Raw genomic sequence first — 20,613 nt, forward strand, 5'->3', positions numbered from 1 at the left:
AAGCCCTTGGGTGATTGCTTCAGCAAGATCTATGAAAGTTCTCTCCAAGTCCTTGCCTCTCTTCTTCCAAGTCCACTGGTAACCATTGCAGGCCAACCCCAGAAACAGCGCACTGGCGCAGGGGGCAGTCCAACTCCTGCAGATTCCTTGGTTACACGGGCAGAGGTTCGTCTTGACATCCAGAAGTAATACCAATTGTAGGGCTTTCAGCACGGATATTTATACCCCAAAAGTCTTTGTTCTAAACAGTCACAAGTCACTGAAACCAGCCACAACCGGTTCTGCTCAGTCCTGGAGCACTTTGTTTACAAGACTGGATCCTTCCTTTCAGAAAGAGGGGGTCTGCTATCAGATGCACAGCGGGAGGTGGAGCCAGCATTCACCTTGCCAGACACAGCCCTGCTCAGATCAAAGGGTCACCCCTCCCCTACTCCAAATGCAGATCTCTCTAATCAATCCAGGTCTGACTCAGCCTGCCCTGTCCCTCCAAAACCAGACAGCCAATACACATAACAGCAGAGCACACTGGAAGGCTTAGGCAAGGAAAAGAACTACTTTCTAAAAGTGGTATTTTCAAACACAGAATATAAAAATAAACTTCACTAAAAGATGTATTTTAATATTCTGAGCCCAGGCATACTAAATTCGTTTTTCTACCATGTTCCTGGGGTCAGTTAGGACTATAGAATGTAATAGTCAAACTGCCTATTCTGGCCAATGGAGAACAGGTAGCCTTGCAGTAGTGAAAAACGAAAATGGCTGTAATTCACTACCAGGACATGCTACACACACCAAGACATGTCCTACCTTTCACATACAATGCACCCTGCCATAGGGTTGACTCACATGATGCCAAGGGAAGGTTCAGGGCTAGGAAGTGGGTTCACTTCACAGTCAACATGGTAGTTCTGGACAGCACACAGACTCTGCAATGGCAGGTCTGAAACACACTTTTCAAGCTGCTTCTGTGGGTGGCGCAATCAGCGCTGCAGGCCCATCACCAGCATTTGCTCTACCAGCCCTGGGCACGCACGGTGCACTCTACTAGGGACTAACAGGTAAATCAAATGAGCCAATTATGGGAATACCAATTCATACAGTCAATTTACCATAGGGCGCATTCGCGCTGTGGCACTGGATGGCAGTGGCACAGCGCCCAGAGCATCTAACACCAGCAAAAACAGAGGAGACAACAGCGAAAAATGGAAGGGAGACCCACGCCAATGGTGCCAGGTCCAACACATACACATACACACACACACACACACACACACAGTTAGGTGTGATAGTAATATCTTACTTTGAATTGTTCTAAAAACCTCAGAAAAACCAACCGTATTAGTGATGTTATAGTAAGTTAAAATGTCAGCTTAACATTTTAAACTAAAGAAAAACACTGAAATTCACCACTTAATATTTATTTCAAGTAACTCTACCTCGCACCGCTCCCATACACAGTGTTGTCATCAATGATGACATTTCAGTTGCCATCGGAGATGTTATCAATGATGACACAAAACAGCCCTGAGTGTTCCAATATGTGAGGTCATAAGCTGGGTATGGTTACCCCCCCCCCCCCGCCACCTTATATCCTGTTTTAAAAACAATTTCAGGACCAAGTCTGCAAGTCCTGTAATGGCTGCTACATTTCTGTTCATGTTGTGGCCAAAAACCAGAGTGTGCATGCTAACAAAGCCTCTTAGGCCATTCAGAGGGCTTGATTTTCATCCCAATTGTCAATATATCTATAGGTTTAGAACCTTACTTTCTGCAGGAGCTGCCCATGGAGACTCCAGTAACTTGTATAGAACTGCAGGCAACTTTCCTTGCATCCAGCACACTAACACTGGATGGCTGACCTTGGATGCTAGCAACACAGAATTTTACACCTACGTGATATTAAGCCCTGATGAAGTTCTCCTTGAGGGAACAAAACACACTGGCTGAACTGTTTGTGCTATTAACCTAAGGAAAGGATTAAAAATTGAAATACAGGCATTTGATACAACTTAAGTGCATTGGACTATTTTACCTGGTGCACCCCCATTTGTAGCTGCCCCAACTGCAGGTAGCGGTACTACGAGATCTGCCAACAAAGACGTCAGTACATTGTATTATTATTATTATTATTATTATGGCAGTTTGTAAAGCGCATGGTTACGCACCCCGGCATGTCCCCGCGCTGAGAAGAAAAAGGAGGCTAGAGCAAGGAGGTCACATCAGTGTAGAGCGGAAGAGGTGAGTTTTTAATGTTTTACGGAATTTGGTCTCTGAGGGTTCGAGGCGCAGCTCCATCGGGAGCAAGTTCCAATTCTTAGCTGCAAGAAATCTAAAAGATCTCCCCCCCCCATTCGAGCTTTACAAATTTTAGGGACAGCTACTAGTCCAGTGCCCGAAGATCTGAGCATCCGTTCCGGTCTATAGGGGGTAATGAGATTGTGAAGGGGTGAAGGCGCCCTATTCATAATGATGCGATGGCACATGCAGAGTGCCTTGAAGATAATTCTCTCCTTGACCGGCAGCCAATGAAGGGACTTCAAGGCAGCTTTGGAGGGCGATCTTCTAGGAAGCCTCAGTACCAGCCGGGCTGTGGCATTTTGAAGTACCTGGAGACGGTTAAGGCTTTTTGCTGTAACGCCCAGATACAGAAGATTAGAATAATCGAGTCTGGATGTGACCAAGGCATGAACAAGGGTCTGCCTGGCACTAACTGGAAGTAAATCAAGAATCTTCCTTAAGCTCTTAAGCATGCCAAAACATATTCCAACCACCCGATTAATCTGGGCAGTGAATGAGAGGTCGATATCAAACAACACTCCCAGATTTTTTGCCTGCTGACAAGGCACTGGAGTGGATCCCAAGCACGTTGGCCACCAAGCCGATGACCACACATTCGGTGCACCCCCCACCACGAGCACTTCCGTTTTGGACCCATTCACCTTCAGGCAGTTATTAGACATCCAGGATGCAAGCTCCTGCATGCAGGCACTGAAGCTGGATGCCGCAACATCAGGTGCTCGTGACAGCGAGATGACCAGCTGTGTGTCATCGGCGTATGATACAACTTGAAGATCGTGACTTTCCACAATAGTGGCCACAGGGGAGACATAAAGGTTGAACAGGGTGGGGCTAAGGGCAGAGCCCTGAGGAACCCCTTGATCAAGAGTGAGCATACGAGAGTAATGATCTCCCTGTCTAACCTGAAAGCCCCTGTCAGTGAGAAAGGATTGGATCCACCTGAGCGCTGAGCCCGTGATTCCTCCTTTATTAAGACACTGTAGCAAGGTGGAATGTGCTACAGTGTCGAAGGCTGCACTAAGGTCCAGTAGAATGAGGGCCATAGTGTGCCCCTCGTCGACCCCTTTTCTAATGGTCTCAGTGGCCAAGAGTAGTGCAGACTCCGTAGAATGGCGGGCACGAAAGCCAAACTGAGTGGCGTGAAGCAGGTTGGCTTTCTCCACAAAGGCCATAAGTTGAAGGTTGGCCACCTTTTCTGCCACTTTAGCCATGTAGGGGCGGAGTGAGATGGGTCGAAGATTATCCATCTTATCCCAGCTGAGGTTGGGCTTTTTTTGAAGCGGGAGTACTACAGCTTGTTTCCAGCCTTGAGGTACGACACCGGAACTAAAGGAGAGATCCAGAACATCCCTAATATAAGGTTCAAGGATCTCAATACTCTCTGCCAAAAGCTTAGGGGATGCAGGGTCTCGTGGGGATCCTGACTTGATCGAACGGCAGATCCGTTGGAGCTCGTCCGAAGATGGAACAAGGAAATTAGTCAGGCTGTTCGTACCCACATCGACTAATAGGCTCTCGTTAAATACAATTCCTTTTTCCTTACCTCCCGAGAGAGTGGAGTAGATAGTAACCACTTTATCAGAAAAGAAGGCAGTGATGCAGTTACAGGATTCTTCTGAGACCAGGGACGGATCAACCAAAGAGCCACAAAGGGCAATTTCCTTATAGATTTTAAAGAGCTCCTTGGTAGAATTATTAGCTTCTCCTATCCTACCTGAAAAATAAGTAGTTTTGGCACGCCTAATCTGGGTATGGTATTCTCTACGTTTATCTGTATATCTAAGTTTTGCTTGATCGAGATAGGCCGTTCTCCATTGCCTTTCAAGTTGTTTACACTCTGCTTTTGCTGAGCGTAGTTCTTTGCTGTACCAAGGGGAAGATTTCTGGAGCCTACTATACGGATTTTTGTGGCAAAGAGGGGCAGTATCATCTAAAGCCTTATTAATGCGAGCTTCTAGTCTCTGAGATGCAGATGTAGCATCCTCACCTCCTGGTTTGCCGTCTTTAGTAAGGGCCATATCAAACTTGGATTTAGAGAAAGCAGTCGACTCATATATTTAGAGTTGGTAATCTTATGAACATTGTCAAGAGGGATATTTATTGTAAAAGGCACAAGAAAGTGGTCAGACCAGGAAATAGGAACAGGGGCCTTAATTACAATATCTTCCCAATTAACAAAAATAGAACCACAAGCAATGGTACAGCAAAAAGCTGCTGTTAGAAATGGGATCTCTGGTTGGCTAAGGCTTGCGCCAAAGCCAGGCAGAGACCAACACTCAAGTCAGGGCTGGGGAGTTACACGCCAAAGATAACCCCAGCTCACCCCCTTGGTAACTTGGCACGAGCAGTCAGGCTTATCCTGGAGGCAATGTGTAAAGCGTTTGCGCGCGCGCACACAGCAACAACACCCTAGGCCCACCACAAAAGAAACTCCACACAAGGTTATGTATAAAAAATAGCCTTTGTATTATAATAAACACATTAGATGATAATCACATAATTTACACGGTGCCAACTGGCACTGGGCAGAATTTTACAGGGGACTATTTACACAAGACAGGGCCACATGGACCACTGTCAGAATTAGCACAAATCACCAATTGTAAATGTAGAACATATACCAACTGTAACACAAATTATAACTGTAGAGCACAACCAGTAACTACTGGTGCAATAAAGACCTCAGCATTATCATAATAGAATCAGGTATAAAACCTATCCTGTATACATCACAGGGGCATAAACACATTATGCAATTTCTCACAAGTCTAACGCATTGAACCCTACCTCCTAAGTATAATTACATTAGGGGCGTACATCACACAGGGAAGTATACTCTCCCTAACATAAACCTAAACAGGTAAAACAACCTCCTATGCAGAAATCATATCTAGAGGTATAAAACACAGGGTGCACAAAACATACTACACACGGTACATTTCCTAACACCATAGCATTAACACAGGGTGCGCAAAACATACTACACATGGTACATTTCCTAACACCCAAAGCATTAAACCACAATAGTACTTCAATCACATTAGGGTCCGGTTGCACCAGAACCTAAACGTAGCAGCTGCCCACTACTTGCTGGGCAGCTGGGGACAAGAACAGGTCCTAAACGCTGCAGCTGGCACTAAGTGCTGCGCAGCTGTGGAAGTCAAATATGAGGAAACCAATGTGCCCCACGTTGGAGCCATCTGGCTCTGGAAATACGCACGCCCTCTGGAGCGCACTGGCTCCGTGAATAACTATGGCCCGAGCGTTGGAGCCATAGAGGCTCTACAAGTTACATGCCCCCCAACCGTTGGAGCCACACACCGGCTCTGGAAACAAATGTACCCACCGTTGGAGCCACGTAGGCTCTCAGAACAATTATGCCCCGTCGTTGGAGCCTCTGGGGGCTCTGGCAATCACTATGCCCCTAAACAATCAAAGCATGGGCCCCTCGTTGGAGCCTCTCTGGGCTCTAGAATAATAATGCCCCCTTCGGTGGATAGGCCCGCTGACAGGCGGGGCCGCTCTGACTCGGTGCCTCGCACCGAAAACAAAACCTGCTCCCTTTGTGGAGTGGGGAGTGATATACAGCCCTGTCCCCTGCCCAGCCCTTACTCACCAGGCTCCGGCACAGAGACTCCTCTCCTGGATGCGGCGGGGGCAGGCACCGACAATGTGCCTCGCGCCCCCTCCGCGGGAACAGGCGCCGGCGCCACTTCAACACTCAAAGGGACCCGGGGCTTTTCCTCTATCCGGCCGCCACCGCGGGGCTCTCCCTCGGGCATGGGAGCCCCGCGTCAGCACGTTACGCCGGCTACTTCCGCTTCCGTCCGGCGGCCCCGCCCACAACCAGGCGGGCCGCGGATGGCAGCGGCGATCTCGGCAGAAAAGAGGGGTAGGCTCCCTCTCAAAGTTTAAACAAAAAGCGGGGTAGGCTCCCGTTCGTTAAAAATGATATAAAAGCGGGGTAGCCACCCGCTAGGGCGGACAATGCGGGGTGGGCACCCGCATCCAGGAAACAGAACATATTTAATGCGGCCATGACGCGGGGTGGGCTGCCGCTATGAAATCAGCGACAGCGGGGGAATCCCTATATCGGGATTCCCTCGAAAATGATCGCAGCCCAGCGCTGCAAGGACACGGCACAGAGGCTCCCTCTCAAATCAAAGGGGGCCAATTAAGTTAAAGCGCTCCCAGGCGCTAGAAGAATGCAAAGGTCCTGGGGCAAAGAAAATAAATCCACAAAGGTCCCACAAGTCCATCAGGCATCCAGGGGCTGGGCAGGGCCCAGAGAGGCCAGCCTTCCCCTGGGCCCCAGCATCAGTCCAAGAACAAGAACATTTTCATGGGGTCACAGCCCCTTTTTTATACACAAAATCCTTTGTCTCCAAATGTGCTGGGAAGGGGCTAACCAGATGGAACTGGTTCCTGAGCACTTTGTTTTGCTCAGCCCCTCTCCCTATTCACAGGACAGGCCAGGGACATAAGACGCACCACAGGGGGCGGAGCCAGCATTGTGGAGGAAATGCCCAGCCCTATTCAGGTCCCAGGTATACTCCTCCCTGCCATCAACATGCAGATCTCTCCATTCACCACCGGGGCAGACCCATCCTGACTCCTGGAGCCAGGCACACCAGCCAATCACAAGCCAGACAGTCACTTCACATTTATTACACAGACATGCCAGCTTCTAGAAGTAGCACTTCTACACTAGACACAGTAACGCCGCACACATCATCGCGCAGCATTCAATCTCACGAGTTCGCACATACCAAACTCGACCCTGCACTCGACCCTGCACTCCTCTCACATCAGGTCTTAACACGGTCACTCAGATCCCCCATGCATTCCTATGGGAGGGCAGGTCAGTCTCACTAAAACATACACAGAGCGCATGCACTTTCCACTGGGACACAGTGTAAAAGCGCCAAGAGGCCTAAAACCACTAATACAACATAGGAAAAGGCTAGGATAAATGCAAAAAGTTTTAGGGGTGAACTTGCCAGAAGGGCCAAGTCCAACAGCTGCCTACGGAGATAATGGTACATTGTATAGAACTGCAAGTACTGATACAGAAGGAACTGTGCATAAAGACGTTGGTACATTGTACAGAAACACAAATATGGTACTGTGGGAACTGCCCAGTGAGACTCCAGTACCTTGGAGGGAACCACAGCAGGTTACAATCCGGCCCAAAATGCACTGAGCAAAGGTAATAGTAGTCTGTGAGCTGCTTGAAACGTCACAATCACTACCTTTGTATTGGAGAGGTCTGAGCCATTCCCCTTGGGAAGTATAAATCAAGCTGCTCTACAGATAACCTAGAGGTAAGTATGAAGTTTCTCCTACATACCTTCAAAGTGATACACATCTTGTGTCAAATGTTGCAAAAGTACTGCTTTTAAACCAATGACAGTTTGCATTCCGGCACTTGTAGTTTCACTTTTCAGGTTGCAGGTGTGGTCTTTAAAATATCAGAAGGCACGTTATTAGATACAAAGCCAAAAGTGGTTGAATGTGTCATCTTATAGAGTTGCCACCTGGCTGTTTTGTTTATCGCCATGACCTGTATTTTAATGTCACAACTGGTAGTAATATTGGAAAGTCTTCTAAAGCAGGTATACAGTAAATATAAGAAGAAAGCAAATTAAAAAGTGTTCCAGTGCTACCTTAATGATCCTGGACTAATAATGAAAGTTATAGGGAAAAAAAAAGGAAGAAGATGGAAAGACCAAGTTAACAAGCATCGACAAAGCCAGTTAGTCTCACCTATTAAAGAGCTATTAGCTTTGCCAATGTCTTTTAGCCATGATGAATAGCCGCATGGATAAAAGCAAAGTTAGAAAAAGTACTATGATATGGACAGAGCTGCGGCCGTGGCATATTGTTTTTTTGGGGTGGGGAGGGCAAGCAAGGACAGGGGAAGGGTTAAGTGTACCGGCAAACAACGACATTGTGTAGGAATAGGGGACATCAATACATAGAAGGAGTGGGTGGGAGATGGAAGAAGGAAAACAGAGAGGCGGTGGGAGGGTGAAGAACAAGACAAAGTGTGGGTGTAAGGGAAAGAAAAAATAGCATGTCAATCACTGAGATAGCAGAGGATTGATACTAATCAAGAGGAAGCAATCCGTGCTTGGCCCATGCTCCACAGAAAGAAAGAAGGTGACACATAGCACATGCTAGTCAATTAGGAGGCAGCAAAAAAGAGTGACAATGAAGCCAACTAATGGTAAGCAATAGAGAGGCTGAAGGCCATTTATTGTAAACAATAACCCAGACAGAAAGACCTCAAAATGAATATTGACTATTTTCTGTAAAGTACTACTTAGGAATCAAGTCTGGTCCTTTGAGAAATGTAAAATGTGTAACGTCTGGATTTGTCTCTGGTAGAGGTGGCAACCCTAGTCACACGTGACATGGGGCCACTTGTCAGCCCTGCACCGAGATGGTTGAACACTCTCCAAGAGCAGTTTAAGGAGGGGTGCTGAGACTCTCACCTGTAAGTGTACCACAAGGCTCTCCGGGCTGTGATGGTGGCTCTTCAGGTGGATCAGTTGTGGTTACTGCAGTGACTTTGAGCTGGGTATCTGGCAGGCTCTCTCATCATCAGGTTTCTAATGCTGGATGTCTCTCTCGGTCACTGGCTGTCTCTAACCCTGAGTGTCACAGACTCTTTCTGAGTTTCAGCGACTTCCTCTCTGAGTCCCTCAGACTGTCTCTACTGCTAAGGATCAAGATGATGCACACTCCCGCCAGTCCTGTGTGTCTCAGACTCTCTCTCACAGACCGTCTCTGAGAGAGCTTCAGATTGATTCTAGAGCTGTGTGTCTCAGATTGCCTATCTCTGAGTTTCCCTGGGTGTCTCTAAGAGACTGACTCCGGTTAGTGTCTCTAGCAGGCTGATGTACACCCACTCTAGCCCTGTGTGTGTCTCAGACCGTCTCTCTGAGTTTCACTGGGTGTCTCTTCCAGACTCTCTACCTCTTACAGTCCTGTGTCTCTGATCTCCACTCACTGTAACCATGCACGTCTCAAACCCCACTCTCCCTCTCTGCCTGCCTGTCTCTCTCACTCTCTTCCTGGCACCCAGAGGCAGCAGCTGGGCACTTATGGGCGGGGTTAACAACGCCCCACCCCTACCTGCTCCTGTAGAACACACGTGGCTCTGACCCCTCCGGGCAGCCGTAGAATTCTGCGTACAGCGAAGCCCACACCTCTGCGTGCCAAGCCTCTCTTTGAGAAAGCATGACCGCCTCTTTCTGAATGTAACCAGTGGTGGCGCTCCATACACTAATACAAACAGACAATTCCCGCCGCGTGCGCGTTAACTCCACCCTAAGCACACCACACACGTGGCCTAGGTACGCCGCTGCGATTGGTGGAAAAGTGGGGGCGCTGTCACCGGGCAACAACAGCAGCCGGCGAAGGCGGCCGAGGAGGCTCAGATGAACCGTCAGAGGTGAGAGCGGGGGAGCGCTGTGAGCAGCGGGCGCGGGGGCAGGAGGCGCACCGGAGGCCTGGGGACGGAGGAGGGACCCTGCGGGCAGCGGGCGGCACCACTGGCAGAGCCTGGAGGCTGTTCAGTTTGTGGCGGCTGAAGGGGGTCTCACGAGAAGACCCCCCCCGCCGCCTCGGACGTGTCTACCAAGGCCCCTCACGTGCTGCTCCCCTTCGCCCCCAGAGCCCCTCTGTGACCCCTGGAAGGGCGGCCTACCCAGCCTGGCTGTCGGCGAGATGGGCATTCGAGATCACTATCAGAGTGGGCCCCTGAGAGCAAACAAAGGGAGGTCTCCAAAGCAAGACACGTGGAAGATCCTGATCCCAGCTCACGATGGAAGGGATAAAGTACCCCCTGCCCAGAACATAAGGGATAAAGTACCCCCTGCCCAGAACATAAGGGATAAAGTACCCCCTGCCCAGAACACAAGGGATAAAGTACCCTCTGCCCATCCCACAATACCAGGGATAAAGTACCCCCTGCCCAGAACACAAGGGATAAAGTACCCCCTGCCCAGAACATAAGGGATAAAGTATCCCCTGCCCATCCCACAATACAAGGGATAAAGTACCCCCTGCCCAGAACACAAGGGATAAAGTACCCCCTGCCCATCCCACAATACACGGGATAAAGTACCCCCTGCCCAGAACATAAGGGATAAAGTACCCCCTGCCCATCCCACAATACACGGGATAAAGTACCCCCTGCCCAGAACATAAGGGATAAAGTACCCCCTGCCCATCCCACAATACACGGGATAAAGTACCCCCTGCTCAGAACAGAACATAAGGGATAAAGTACCCCCTGCCCTGCCCAGAACATAAGGGATAAAGTACCCCCTGCCCATCCCACAATACAAGGGATAAAGTACCCCCTGCCCAGAACACAAGGGATAAAGTACCCCCTGCCCAGAACACAAGGGATAAAGTACCGCCTGCCCAGAACACAAGGGATAAAGTACCCTCTGCCCATCCCACAATACAAGGGATAAAGTACCCCCTGCCCAGAACACAAGGGATAAAGTACCCCCTGCCCATCCCACAATACAAGGGATAAAGTACCCCCTGCCCAGAACACAAGGGATAAAGTACCCCCTGCCCAGAACACAAGGGATAAAGTACCCCCTGCCCATCCCACAATACAAGGGATAAAGTACCCCCTGCTCAGAACAGAACATAAGGGATAAAGTACCCCCTGTCCTGCACAGAACATAAGGGATAAAGTACCCCCAGCCCAGAACATAAGGGATAAAGTACCCCCTGCCCATCCCACAATGCAAGGGATAAAGTACCCCCTGCCCAGAACACAAGGGATAAAGTACCCCCTGCCCAGAACACAAGGGATAAAGTACCCTCTGCCCATCCCACAATACCAGGGATAAAGTACCCCCTGCCCAGAACACAAGGGATAAAGTACCCCCTGCCCATCCCACAATACAAGGGATAAAGTACCCCCTGCCCAGAACAGAACATAAGGGATAAAGTACCCCCTGTCCTGCACAGGACATAAGGGATAAAATACCCCCTGCCCTGCACAGGACATAAGGGATAAAGTACCCCCTGCCCAGAACAGAACATAAGGGATAAAGTACCCCCTGCCCAGAACAGAACATAAGGGATAAAGTACCCCCTGCCCAGAACACAAGGGATACAGTACCCCCGGCACAGAACATAAGGGATAAAGTACCCCCTGTCCAGAACATAAGGGATAAAGTACCCCCTGCCCATCCCACAATACAAGGGATAAAGTACCCCCTGCCCAGAACAGAACATAAGGGATAAAGTACCCCCTGTCCTGCACAGGACATAAGGGATTAAATACCCCCTGCCCTGCACAGGACATAAGGGAAAAAGTACCCCCTGCCCAGAACAGAACATAAGGGATAAAGTACCCCCTGCCCAGAACAGAACACAAGGGATAAAGTACCCCCTGCCCAGAACACAAGGGATAAAGTACCGCCTGCCCAGAACACAAGGGATAAAGTACCCTCTGCCCATCCCACAATACAAGGGATAAAGTACCCCCTGCCCAGAACACAAGGGATAAAGTACCCCCTGCCCATCCCACAATACAAGGGATAAAGTACCCCCTGCCCAGAACAGAACATAAGGGATAAAGTACCCCCTGTCCTGCACAGGACATAAGAGATTAAATACCCCCTGCCCTGCACAGGACATAAGGGAAAAGTACCCCCTGCCCAGAACAGAACATAAGGGATAAAGTACCCCCTGCCCAGAACAGAACATAAGGGATAAAGTACCCCCTGCCCAGAACACAAGGGATAAAGTACCGCCTGCCCAGAACACAAGGGATAAAGTACCCTCTGCCCATCCCACAATACAAGGGATAAAGTACCCCCTGCCCAGAACACAAGGGATAAAGTACCCCCTGCCCATCCCACAATACAAGGGATAAAGTACCCCCTGCTCAGAACAGAACATAAGGGATAAAGTACCCCCTGTCCTGCACAGAACATAAGGGATAAAGTACCCCCAGCCCAGAACATAAGGGATAAAGTACCCCCTGCCCAGAACACAAGGGATAAAGTACCCTCTGCCCATCCCACAATACCAGGGATAAAGTACCCCCTGCCCAGAACACAAGGGATAAAGTACCCCCTGCCCAGAACAGAACATAAGGGATAAAGTACCCCCTGTCCTGCCCAGAACACAAGGGATAAAGTACCCCCTGCCCATCCCACAATACACAGGATAAAGTACCCCCTGCCCAGAACATAAGGGATAAAGTACCCCCTGCCCATCCCACAATACACGGGATAAAGTACCCCCTGCTCAGAACATAACATAAGGGATAAAGTACCCCCTGCCCTGCCCAGAACATAAGGGATAAAGTACCCCCTGCCCATCCCACAATACAAGGGATAAAGTACCCCCTGCCCAGAACACAAGGGATAAAGTACCCCCTGCCCAGAACACAAGGGATAAAGTACCGCCTGCCCAGAACACAAGGGATAAAGTACCCTCTGCCCATCCCACAATACAAGGGATAAAGTACCCCCTGCCCAGAACACAAGGGATAAAGTACCCCCTGCCCATCCCACAATACAAGGGATAAAGTACCCCCTGCCCAGAACACAAGGGATAAAGTACCCCCTGCCCATCCCACAATACAAGGGATAAAGTACCCCCTGCCCAGAACACAAGGGATAAAGTACCCCCTGCCCAGAACACAAGGGATAAAGTACCCTCTGCCCATCCCACAATACCAGGGATAAAGTACCCCCTGCCCAGAACACAAGGGATAAAGTACCCCCTGCCCAGAACATAAGGGATAAAGTATCCCCTGCCCATCCCACAATACAAGGGATAAAGTACCCCCTGCCCAGAACACAAGGGATAAAGTACCCCCTGCCCATCCCACAATACAAGGGATAAAGTACCCCCTGCCCAGAACAGAACATAAGGGATAAAGTACCCCCTGTCCTGCACAGGACATAAGGGATAAAATACCCCCTGCCCTGCATAGGACATAAGGGATAAAGTACCCCCTGCCCAGAACAGAACATAAGGGATAAAGTACCCCCTGTCCTGCACAGGACATAAGGGATTAAATACCCCCTGCCCTGCACAGGACATAAGGGAAAAAGTACCCCCTGCCCAGAACAGAACATAAGGGATAAAGTACCCCCTGCCCAGAACAGAACACAAGGGATAAAGTACCCCCTGCCCAGAACACAAGGGATAAAGTACCGCCTGCCCAGAACACAAGGGATAAAGTACCCTCTGCCCATCCCACAATACAAGGGATAAAGTACCCCCTGCCCAGAACACAAGGGATAAAGTACTCCCTGCCCAGAACATAAGGGATAAAGTACCCCCTGCCCATCCCACAACACAAGGGATAAAGTACCCCCTGCCCAGAACACAAGGGATAAAGTACCCCCTGCCCAGAACATAAGGGATAAAGTACCCCCTGCCCAGAACATAAGGGATAAAGTACCCCCTGCCCAGAACATAAGGGATAAAGTACCCCCTGCCCAGAACAGAACATAAGGGATAAAGTACCCCCTGTCCTGCACAGGACATAAGGGATAAAGTACCCCCTGCCCAGGACATAAGGGATAAAGTACCCCCTGCCCAGAACATAAGGGATAAAGTACCCCCTGCCCAGAACACAAGGGATAAAGTACCCCCTGCCCACAATACAAGGAATAAAGTACCCCCTGCCTAGAACACAAGGGATAAAGTACCCCCTGCCCACAACACAAGGGATAAAGTACCCCCTGCACAGATCATATAGGATAAATTACCCCCTGCCCAGATCATAAGGGATAAAGTACCCCCTGCCCTGCACAGAACATAAGGGATAAAGTACCCCCTGCCCAGAACATAAGGGATAAAGTACCCCCTGCCCAGAGCATAAGGGATAAAGTACCCCCTGCCCAGAACATAAGAGATAAAGTACCCCCTGCCCAGAACATAAGGGATACAGTACCCCCCTGCCCAGAACATAAGGGATAAAGTACCCCCCCCCCCTGCCCAGAACATAAGGGATAAAGCACCCCCTGCCCTGCCCAGAACATAAGGGATAAAGTACCCCCCTGCCCAGAACACAAGGGATAAAGTACCCCCTGCCCTGCACAGAACATAAGGGATAAAGTACCCCCTGCCTAGCACAGAAAAATAAGGGATAAAGTACCCCTTGCCCAGATCATAAGGGATAAAGGACCCCTTGCCCAGATCATAAGGGATAAAGTACCCCATGCCCATCCAACAATACAAGGGATAAAGTACCCCCTGCCCACAATATAAGGGAGAAAGTATCCCCTGCTCAGAATATAAGGGATAAAGTACCACTTGTCCAAAATATAAGGGATAAAGTACCCCCCCTGCTGTGCCCACATTATAAGGGATAAAGTACTCCCTGCCCACATTATGAGGGACAAATTACACCCTGCCGTACGTTACAAGGATGTTGCAAGTCACCGAGGAGTTCCATAACCATATAGAGGAACGTGGCTGAAGAGGTTATTGAACTCTGAGTTTATCATGTACGCCGGAGTGTCCTTTGTTAGCGGGATTTGTATCACGCACGGCTACTCAAGAGTGTCCCAGCACTGCTTCATGCCGTATCTGCATGTCCTGTTTGGTTTTCTGGAAGAGCCATTTTGTAATCTTTTTCTTGAAAGAGTAAAATTCTGTTGTGGTTCAAAGCTCCAGAGGGAGCTTATTCCCTGTGACCAGCCCAAGATAGGAAAAAAAGCTTGCCACCAGCTCTGGCTCTATGGATTTTAGGAACTCTATCCAGATGCTCAGAGGAGGGGCATAGGTTTCTACAAGGGACGTAGTCATGAATCCTCTCTCTCAAATAGCCAGCTCCCAAATCGCGCAGATCTTTGTGGACCAAGACCAGGCATTTAAAACAAATCCTTTTTAGGTCGAGCATAGGGCAGTGCGCATGCACTGCTCAAGGAAAACAATCTCTTGAAATCACTTCAGCTTTCGTAGAAGCTCGTGCGTGTGGTGCTCACACGCTATTGGCCTTTGCGTCTGGCTTTAGTACTCAATTGGCCAAAGGCGTGTCGATGTCCAAGCTTCTTGTGAAATCTTTAGTCCCAGAGTGTTTTGCTCTCTGGGCCAGCAGCAGCGCGCAGGGGCCATCTGTTTTATTTAGCGTCGCCGCGCTTGTTATGTGTACGGATTGGTGTTTGCTTGTTCTTTTTGACCGTGGTGACTGTCCCTATCTGACCTGCGCAGAGTGTTTTTGAGACAGCCAGGTAAACAGAACTGATGCGATGTTAGGTGCTTGAGGGCATGGTATGTTTAAACTAACATTCTCTGAGTGGTGCTTAGACGTGTGGTGCAGGAAGTGCTGTGAGCTGGTAGTGTGTTGCCATCTGCATGGCTCTGGTGCTGTGTGGTGGACATGAGGGAGTCACGCGCTCCATCACATGTCACAGATGCCGAATATCACCAGTTCGTCCATGTGTAAGCGTATCTTAAACTTCTCTTTTGACTCTTTAGAGCTGTAACTTGCATTGTGTTCTGCTTTCCTGTTGTAGGAGTAGTATGTGTCGCGCGCACACTATGGTGGCTGTGCCTTGCAGTCCAGAAGGAGCAGGGTGGCACCAGCCGGGTATGATCTTAACCCTTTCTGTATCCTTGGGTCTCAGCAGGAGGGACCAGCTGTCTGTACCTGTGCCCATCCTCAGGATGGTGCCTAAGACTCACCCTTCAGGGCGCTTTGCACCCCTTTGAGATGGGCGCTGCCCATGCTATCCAACAGGGACACACTGGCATCCACCTTGCAGAAAACACACGCGGTCTTTCTTGTCAGTCAAAATCTGGTGATTTGTTTCATTAATGATAATGTGCAGGTCATGCCACACTTCAGCCTCCTCTTGGCGCTGTAAATATTATTATTACATATTTTAAGGGTACAAAATGTATTGTTTTTGAAAGGCTGGGAATTAGATTTGAACTTGTGATCTGCAGAGCACGCGGATGTCAGGAGGAAGCAAGAACTTTCACGAAACAGGTGCTGCCGCACTACTGAGGTTTACATTCTGCCAGATTTACCAGTAACATGTCTCTCCATCTTGGTTATTTTAAATTGTTTTAAGTATTTTCTTAAGTCATAGTCTGACTTCTGTATCTTGAACTGTCTTCAACCTTCTGAAACGGGAAATGACTTGAGAATGGACAGGAGGTGCACTGTACAGGCACATCTCTTAGAGATCAAAGGGCCGCTCTAAAATGTGTCCTTTTGCCTATACAGCGAGAAGGCATTGGCACTGTAATGCATCTACACACTGCACCTCCTGCTCTCTAGGCCATTTCCTGTGAACGCACTAAATACAGTTTGAATATGGTTCCTAAAAAGTCTCAGTGAAGGATGCTGTAAATTCATCAATGTCCAAGTCCAGGAGAAATGAAAACATTAACAGCAGGCAGCGGTTTTGTGAAATGATTTCATTCCAATTCGAAGTAAGAACACTCGTTGAACGTGCTTGCAGCGACCTCTCCACTGGTCCTCCTTGTCGTTTCCACCATGGCTTTGCCCTTCCCGTGAACTCTCCACTGGTCCTCTGTGTCGTATCCACCATGGCTTTGCCCTGGCAGCGACCTCTCCACTGGTCCTCTGTGTCGTTTCCACCATGGCTTTGCCCTTGCAGTTACCTCTCCACTGGTCCTTTGTGTCGTTTCCACCATGGCTTTGCCCTGGCAGTGACCTCTCCACTGGTCCTTTGTGTCGTTTCCACCATGGCTTTGCCCTGGCAGTGACCTCTCCACTGGTCCTTTGTGTCGTTTCCACCATGGCTTTGCCCTTGCAGCGACCTCTCCACTGGTCCTCTGTGTCGTTTCCACCATGGCTTTGCCATTGCAGTGACCTTTCCACTGGTCCTCTGTGTCGTTTCCACCATGGCTTTGCCCTTGCAGCGACCTCTCCACTGGTCCTCCTTGTCGTTTCCACCATGGCTTTGCCCTTCCCGTGAACTCTCCACTGGTCCTCTGTGTCGTTTCCACCATGGCTTTGCCCTTGCAGTGACCTCTCCACTGGTCCTCTGTGTCGTTTCCACCATGGCTTTGCCCTTGCAGTGACCTCTCCACTGGTCCTCTGTGTCGTTTCCACCATGGCTTTGCCCTTGCAGTGACCTCTCCACTGGTCCTCTGTGTCGTTTCCACCATGGCTTTGCCCTTCCAGCGACCTCTCCACTGGTCCTTTGTGTCGTTTCCACCATGGCTTTGCCCTTGCAGTGACCTCTCCACTGGTCCTCTGTGTCGTTTCCACCATGGCTTTGCCCTTCCCGTGAACTCTCCACTGGTCCTCTGTGTCGTTTCCACCATGGCTTTGCCCTTGCAGTGACCTCTCCACTGGTCCTCTGTGTCGTTTCCACCATGGCTTTGCCCTTCCAGCGACCTCTCCACTGGTCCTCTGTGTCGTTTCCACCATGGCTTTGCCCTTGCAGTGACCTCTCCACTGGTCCTCTGTGTCGTTTCCACCATGGCTTTGCCCTTGCAGTGACCTCTCCACTGGTCCTCTGTGTCGTTTCCACCATGGCTTTGCCCTTCCCGTGAACTCTCCACTGGTCCTCTGTGTCGTTTCCACCATGGCTTTGCCCTTGCAGCGACCTCTCCACTGGTCCTCTGTGTCGTTTCCACCATGGCTTTGCCCTTGCAGTGACCTCTCCACTGGCCCTCCGTGTCGTTTCCACCATGGCTTTGCCCTTCCAGTGACCTTTCCACTGGTCCTCTGTGTCGTTTCCACCATGGCTTTGCCCTTGCAGCGACCTCTCCACTGGTCCTCTGTGTCGTTTCCACCATGGCTTTGCCCTTGCAGTGACCTCTCCACTGGTCCTCTGTGTCGTTTCCACCTTGGCTTTGCCCTTCCCGTGAACTCTCCACTGGTCCTCTGTGTCGTTTCCACCATGGCTTTGCCCTTGCAGCGACCTCTCCACTGGTCCTCTGTGTCGTTTCCACCATGGCTTTGCCCTTGCAGTGACCTCTCCACTGGCCCTCCGTGTCGTTTCCACCATGGCTTTGCCCTTCCAGTGACCTTTCCACTGGTCCTCTGTGTCGTTTCCACCATGGCTTTGCCCTTGCAGCGACCTCTCCACTGGTCCTCTGTGTCGTTTCCACCATGGCTGTGCCCTTCCCGTGAACTCTCCACTGGTCCTCTGTGTCGTTTCCACCATGGCTTTGCCCTTGCAGTGACCTCTCCACTGGTCCTCTGTGTCGTTTCCACCATGGCTTTGCCCTTGCAGTGACCTCTCCACTGGTCCTCTGTGTCGTTTCCACCATGGCTTTGCCCTTGCAGTGACCTCTCCACTGGTCCTTTGTGTCGTTTCCACCATGGCTTTGCCCTTGCAGTGACCTCTCCACTGGTCCTCTGTGTCGTTTCCACCATGGCTTTGCCCTTGCAGTGACCTCTCCACTGGTCCTCTGTGTCGTTTCCACCATGGCTTTGCCCTTGCAGTGACCTCTCCACTGGCCCTCTGTGTCGTTTCCACCATGGCTTTGCCCTTGCAGTGACCTCTCCACTGGTCCTCTGTGTCGTTTCCACCATGGCTTTGCCCTTGCAGTGACCTCTCCACTGGTCCTCTGTGTCGTTTCCACCATGGCTTTGCCCTTGCAGTGACCTTTCCACTGGTCCTCTGTGTCGTTTCCACCATGGCTTTGCCCTTCCAGCGACCTCTCCACTGGTCCTCTGTGTCGTTTCCACCATGGCTTTGCCCTTGCAGTGACCTCTCCACTGGTCCTCTGTGTCGTTTCCACCATGGCTTTGCCCTTGCAGTGACCTCTCCACTGGTCCTCTGTGTCGTTTCCACCATGGCTTTGCCCTTCCCGTGAACTCTCCACTGGTCCTCTGTGTCGTTTCCACCATGGCTTTGCCCTTCCCGTGAACTCTCCACTGGTCCTCTGTGTCGTTTCCACCATGGCTTTGCCCTTGCAGCGACCTCTCCACTGGTCCTCTGTGTCGTTTCCACCATGGCTTTGCCCTTGCAGTGACCTCTCCACTGGTCCTCTGTGTCGTTTCCACCATGGCTTTGCCCTTGCAGCGACCTCTTCACTGGTCCTCTGTGTCGTTTCCACCATGGCTTTGCCCTTGCAGCGACCTCTCCACTGGTCCTCTGTGTCGTTTCCACCATGGCTTTGCCCTTCCCGTGAACTCTCCACTGGTCCTCTGTGTCGTTTCCACCATGGCTTTGCCCTTGCAGTGACCTCTCCACTGGTCCTTTGTGTCGTTTCCACCATGGCTTTGCCCTTGCAGTGACCTCTCCACTGGTCCTCTGTGTCGTATCCACCATGGCTTTGCCCTGGCAGCGACCTCTCCACTGGTCCTCTGAGTCGTTTCCACCATGGCTTTGCCCTTGCAGTGACCTCTCCACTGGTCCTTTGTGTCGTTTCCACCATGGCTTTGCCCTGGCAGTGACCTCTCCACTGGTCCTTTGTGTCGTTTCCACCATGGCTTTGCCCTGGCAGTGACCTCTCCACTGGTCCTTTGTGTCGTTTCCACCATGGCTTTGCTCTTGCAGCGACCTCTCCACTGGTCCTCTGTGTCGTTTCCACCATGGCTTTGCCATTGCAGTGACCTTTCCACTGGTCCTCTGTGTCGTTTCCACCATGGCTTTGCCCTTGCAGCGACCTCTCCACTGGTCCTCCTTGTCGTTTCCACCATGGCTTTGCCCTTCCCGTGAACTCTCCACTGGTCCTCTGTGTCGTTTCCACCATGGCTTTGCCCTTGCAGTGACCTCTCCACTGGTCCTCTGTGTCGTTTCCACCATGGCTTTGCCCTGGCAGTGACCTCTCCACTGGTCCTTTGTGTCGTTTCCACCATGGCTTTGCCCTGGCAGTGACCTCTCCACTGGTCCTTTGTGTCGTTTCCACCATGGCTTTGCCCTTGCAGCGACCTCTCCACTGGTCCTCTGTGTCGTTTCCACCATGGCTTTGCCCTTGCAGTGACCTCTCCACTGGTCCTCTGTGTCGTTTCCACCATGGCTTTGCCCTTGCAGCAACCTCTCCACTGGTCCTCTGTGTCGTTTCCACCATGGCTTTGCCCTTGCAGCGACCTCTCCACTGGTCCTCTGTGTCGTTTCCACCATGGCTTTGCCCTTCCCGTGAACTCTCCACTGGTCCTCTGTGTCGTTTCCACCATGGCTTTGCCCTTGCAGTGACCTCTCCACTGGTCCTTTGTGTCGTTTCCACCATGGCTTTGCCCTTGCAGTGACCTCTCCACTGGTCCTCTGTGTCGTTTCCACCATGGCTTTGCCCTTGCAGTGACCTCTCCACTGGTCCTCCGTGTCGTTTCCACCATGGCTTTGCCATTGCAGTGACCTCTCCACTGGCCCTCTGTGT

General features: G+C 50.6%; 1 protein-coding gene across 2 annotated transcripts in view; it reads right to left on the bottom strand.

The window, feature by feature from the left end:
• The window catches only part of SLC25A21 (solute carrier family 25 member 21), a 957,302-nt gene extending 947,794 nt beyond the window's left edge, over positions 1–9,508 (bottom strand). For both annotated transcript variants that reach the window (XM_085627462.1, XM_085627461.1), the window contains exon 1: positions 8,796–9,508. The gene's annotated coding sequence lies outside the window, so the exon portion shown is untranslated. The remainder of the gene's footprint in view (positions 1–8,795) is intronic.
• Positions 9,509–20,613: the final 11,105 nt, after the last annotated feature.

This window comes from Triturus cristatus, chromosome 9 (assembly GCF_964204655.1).
Source record: "Triturus cristatus chromosome 9, aTriCri1.1, whole genome shotgun sequence".
NCBI classification, from domain to species: domain Eukaryota; kingdom Metazoa; phylum Chordata; class Amphibia; order Caudata; family Salamandridae; genus Triturus; species Triturus cristatus.